We start from the raw sequence: 5,815 nt of genomic DNA, 5'->3' as shown, positions 1-5,815 counted from the left end.
AGCCCATTATGCGGACAATCTCGGACCAACCCTTTAAACCTCGACCAAGCATCGCTGAGCAATTCGTCCATATCTTGTTCAAAATTAGTAATATGCTTTCTTTGTCTTACGTTCTCGGTAGGTGGAAAATACTTTTTCATGAATTTCTCCACTACCTGCTCCCAAGAAGTAATCTCTCCTGGTTCGAGCGAATAAGCCCATTTCCTGATCACAAAGAGAAAATGGGAACAACGTTAGTCGAACTTCTTTAGCAAAGATGTTCGGGAACACAAAAGTATTGTAGATTTCAATAAAACTTCGGAGTGGGCATGCGGGTCCTCACTACGCCTTCCTCCGAATTGACCTGTAGTCTGGATCATCTGTAGCATCACCGGTTTCATCTCGAATCTACTTCCGTCGAGGGCAGGCCTCATGATTCCCAAAGAGAAATCATAGAGGTTTGGCGATGCATAGTCCCTAATGGGCCTATTGCGATCGTTTGCCAACAGAATCGGATTCGCCATAACATTATTATTATTTGGTGCTCCACTTCCAGGCTACTCCGCCATCTCTTCTTTATCGTATTTTGGTTGCTGTTGGCGGTCTCGTAATCTCCCTTGAAATGTTCTCTCAATCTCCGGGTCATAGTTCACCAGAGATTGAGAGTTCTGCAAAGAAATCACAAAAATTACGGTTAACAACGATTTTGCTGAAGTCCCTGGCAACGGTGCCGAAAACTTGATGTTTTATTTTATGTAATAAAAATATGGATAATATGCGTTGATGGATTTACGTTGTGCACTCAAGTTTCCCCAGCGGAATTCAAGTGAAAATTCCTCTGAGTTTCCTGGTAAGTCGAGGGTTGAACACAGGGATTTGTGAAAATAGTTGCGTTAGTGATTTTTATGAAGACTTTGTGGTAACCAAGTAAATAAATAAAGTGTGGTTGTGTTGTTGCGTTGATTAAAAAAAAGAAGTAAATAAAGGCGGTGGATTTGAGAAAGATAGTTGCATTGATAGATTCAATGAGTATGCGATGAATAGGTTGAGAAGATCTTTAGCTAGTGTTACTCGGGAATGCGTCGAACTTTGCGATCATGTAACAACCATGCACAGCAAGTCATTTCCCAATGTAAATGCGATGCTTCTAAGTCTAGGACGCATGTGTTGAATGTAAAATGTCCATAGAGCTTATCCCTAAGTCTCTACTATTGTCCTATGCGTTGATGCAAAATGCATGAAAGCAGTGACTGCATACAATCATATCTTATTGCTAAGATGCATTAATAACAAATAGTGCTCATTCCTAAGCGCCTATCTCCTGTTTATGCATTCTAATCTAGTACTTCCAAACCTAGATTCTGACCTGACCTTCCCAAGTCTAGATCCTGTCTTTAGAATACCCTCCCGAGTATCTTTAATAGACGAATGAAGCATACATAAACAAGATAATCGCAAAGATGAAGATTCCCTCGTTATGCTAGCTAACTACTTCTCAACCCATTCAACTAATTAGCTACTCATGCATAAATAACAGAGAGTGAATAGATATAGAGAAAGACATTCCATTCTTATAACTGAGTTGAGTACAAAATGACAATGGAAAGTAAAGGTAGAGAGCCTGGTAGCAATTCCTTGTTGACCGAGGCTTTTTACACTGAATCTCTATTCTGATCTACAAATGTTCCCACCTCTGCAAGCGTCGGCCCTCTCTCTGCCTTGGAGCTTCCGGTGCTTTCCCAAGCTTACCAGAACGATCTACCGGCACACCTTTTTCCTCGTGCCCGCCTTAAAATGAAAAAAAACTATGGACAGAGGCGTGAACTTGTAAAGTGATGAAGTAATCGTCTGCTTAACCCCTTCTCTGAAGAATGCACTTGGTATTTATACAGTTTCCATGGTGAAAGGCGGTTTCTCTCTCCGGGTTGTATAGATGGGACAGCTTTAATTCCTGACTGATGCGTCGGATAATTGTCACCGATAAAGTTGAATGTACTTCTTGACCATTATTGACTGGATCCGACTGCCGTCAACTTTCTGTCTCATCGCTCTTAATTGTCCTTTCACCCAGATGCGCCCACCATGTTGCACTGACCAAGTTGTGGTGAATCTTCTTGGGCAAATGTTTGCGAGCACGATCAACGCAAAGTCTTGCGGTGAAGTTGCACTCGACCAATATATTCCTATGATCGCAATCTCTGCATTGTGTTAATGCATATTCTGTATAAAAGTGTAAAGATCAACTGCTCTAATGCGTTGGATGTATGCGACCGCAATATTATAGAATTTATGCTTAATGGGTGCAATTTAACATATTTCATCAATGCAATCCAACATTGTTTAAGAACTTAGTACTATGATAACGTGCATTTCTGCCCGTTATCAACTGACTTACTATGTAAGTCTAGATAGTCCCTATGGCCCAGTAACGGATTCCTCGTTATCGCCAAGTATGTCCTACTAATGAATGTTTTCAGTACATATATGAGATTAATGATGTAATGTTTCATTAGTATGTTTTCTCATAAAGACCCAGAGATAGAGAGTTGATGTGCGAGTTCATGACAAGACATGATATCTAAACTTATAACAAGATAGACTGTTAGAGGAGGGGTTCAGGACCTCCAAGTGCAACATCCACGAGTTCAGGATCCTCCCCCTTTAGCCAAGGTACGTGAATAGCTGACTAAACTCTTTAGCCACAAGATCCACCATCCGTTAACTACCAGGCATTCCACTAAAGACCGACAGCTACACTCTTCTCACAATAGAAATATTTTTGTGTCCATCGAATATAACCATTCAACAGTACAATAACCCTTCATAGATGCTCGTAAGTACAGTTGGGCCAATTTACCATTTTGCCCTTGTAGTTACATTTAACTCCTTAAGTACCGCTGATCCCTCTAATGAACATTACAACATAGTCCTACTATGTGTGGGCACCTCTCGAGCCATGAGACGGTGTGTGGTGCCACATCTTTCAAGCCCCGGAATCAGCCCTTAAGGGAGCAATCTATCTACTTACCCCTACTTCGGGGAAGGAGTGAATTCCATCTTGTGTAGCTGAGTTTCCAGCTCCCAAATCAGACGAATCCCCAAAGTGGTAGGTTTGAGTCGATGATCTGGCAACTCGCACCCATGCAAATCAAAGGATCGCCCTCAAAGGCAGGAGTTCCCAACTCAATCAGGATTAAGGTCATATTACCTTTGGTCATCCTAGTGAAGTGAAGTTTTGTCATGAACGACGTTATATAACAAGACTATAACACTTCATGGTCCAATCATATACAAACTCCTTTGTATAGGACGTCCTGGCTCACATATCTCCACATGAATGACGAGGATCAGACCATCTGTAACAAGTCACAACATTTGTAACTATTCTACAAAGCGAGCCGCATTCGTAGCGTTACCAGGATAAGGTTTCCCTATTATATCTATATACTACAGACCATTTTGGTTATCATTTAAGGCATGATCCACCTGTATGTCTTCACATACATGCTTAAGTTACAAACGAAAACCAGCGATATTAGTTTATTGGTTTGTGATAAAGCAAATATAACATCCAATGTTCCATAGACAAAAGTGAAGAAAATATAATATATTATTACATCACAAGCGTTTGTACAAAACTATGTTTACAAATTACAGAACCCAATGAGAGTTTAGAACATCAACCCCAACAATCTCCCACTTGTCCTAAAGTGAGTGGAGTGTACAAACAACTAGTACAAAACAATAAACTAGGGAACTAAGGCTCAGTACAAAAATATCTCCCACTTGCCCTAGTCCAACCGCGGGCGGTCCCATTGACCCATGCTCTGAAGGTGACCCTAAAAAACTGTAGCCGTGAGAGCTTTCATAAACGAGTCAGCAACAATGTGCTCCGAAGCAATCTTCGTGACTATCACGTCCCTTTGATGCACTATCTCGCGAATGAGATGATATTTTCGCTCTATATGTTTGCCGCGCTTGTGACTCCTGGGCTCCCTAGAGTTCGCCACAACACCACTATTGTCACAATAGAGGGTGATGGGCCTAAACATGTCTGGAACAACTTCCAGATCTATCAGGATCCAGACATGTCAAGAACTTTTTAAGCCAAACGGCCTCCTTAACAGCTTCACAAACCATTACATACTCATCCTCCATCGTGGAGTCGGCGATGCACCCCTGCTTAATGCTTCGCCACACTACTGCTCCTCTGTTAAGAGTAAAAACTAACCTTGAAGTGGACTTCCTAGTGTCCTTATCAGTCTGAAAGTCAGATCCATGTATCTAGTAAGGATCAAATCCCTAGTTCCATACACGAGCATGTAGTCCCTCATTCTTCGAAGATACTTGAAGATGTTCTTGAGTGCGGTCCAGTGACCCTGCCCTGGATTAGACTGATACCTACTGACTATTCCCACATCATAGCAGAAGTCTGGTCTAATACAGAGTATCACATATATCAAGCTGCCAACGGTAGATACATATGGGACCCATCTCATCTCCCTAACCTCTTGAGGCATCTTAGGACCCATTTCCTTCGACAAAGTAACTCCATGCCTGAACGGCAGTAGGACCCTTTTGGAGTTCTTCATCGAGTACTTCAGCAACATCTTGCTAATGTACGATGCCTGAGACAGTGCTAGCACTTTGTTCTTCTAATCCTGAAAGATTTGTATACCAAGAACAAATCGAGCCTCTCCCAAATCTTTCATTTGAAATTGGGTCGATAACCAGTTCTTAACTACAGTAAGTAGTTTTACAACACTAGGAAAACTACTGAACCGTTGATGATTTACTTGTAGATACAAAGCTCATCAACGTTTTGGTCAAAGCCGTACAATTTGATAGCAGCATCAAATCGAATATGCCAAGATCGAAATGCCTGTTTCAGCCCATAAACGGACCGATTCAGTTTGCAAACTTTTTGCTCTTGACCTTGGGCAATGAATCCTTTGGACTGCACCATATAAATGGTGTCCTCAAGATTGCCATTCAGAAAGGCAGTCTTGACATCCCTTTGCCAAATCTCATAATCATAATAAGCAGCAATGGATAGGAGGATGTAGATCGACTTCAACATGGCAACAAACGAGAAAGTCTCCTCATAGTCAACTCCCTCCACCTAGGTATAACCCTTTGCCATAAGTCGAGCCTTAAAGGTTTGCACCTTCCCATCGGCACCTCGTTTCCTCTTGTAGATCCATTTACAACCTATAGGTCTTACCCCATCAGGCTGATCTACAAGATCCCACACTGAGTTTAGGTACATCAACTCCATCTCAAGATCCATGGCTTTAACCCATTCATCCTGGTCAACATCCTTCATTGCCTTTTGATAAGACAATGGATCCTCAACGTCGCCATCAGCTACCATAGCCAAGGTTTCCGTGAAACCCAGATATCGAACGGGTGGGTTCGCAACCCTTCCACTATGTCGTGGTTCCCTCAACACTTGAGGTGGAATGGACCTACCAAATGAACTATCATCAACAAATCTTGCTGTTGAAACAGGCCCTTCAACAACTCTTGTAGAAGTTTCAGTAGTTTCGTTGGAAAGCTCACGTAACACGATTGATAACTTGTAAAAATACAAGTTATTTATACCATTTTATTTAGAATGTGCGGCAAAAAGAAGGAAAATGTTGCATTGAACGTATAGAAATTGGCTTAGAAATGCAAAAGTTGTAAAGTGTCGGAAGCACACCTGCTACCCCATTGCACATATTATTTTAGAGCGTAGTATCGCATTTATTATCGAGAAGCGTGATTCATCACCGCATACACATCATCCACCTGTCATCACCATCAATCCATTCCAATCCTTTGCGGCGGCATT

The 5,815-nt window shown here is 41.7% G+C and overlaps 1 non-coding gene across 1 annotated transcript; it reads left to right on the top strand.

Annotated features, from left to right (window-relative positions):
* LOC120072370 lies at positions 1-107 on the top strand. The gene has a single exon (XR_005480434.1). It is a non-coding gene; the product is annotated as a small nucleolar RNA R71 (small nucleolar RNA).
* Positions 108-5,815: the final 5,708 nt, after the last annotated feature.

This window comes from Benincasa hispida, chromosome 2 (assembly GCF_009727055.1).
Source record: "Benincasa hispida cultivar B227 chromosome 2, ASM972705v1, whole genome shotgun sequence".
NCBI lineage: Eukaryota > Viridiplantae > Streptophyta > Magnoliopsida > Cucurbitales > Cucurbitaceae > Benincasa > Benincasa hispida.
The sequence above is the reverse complement of the archived record's forward strand: the minus strand, read 5'-3'. Positions and strand labels throughout refer to the sequence as shown.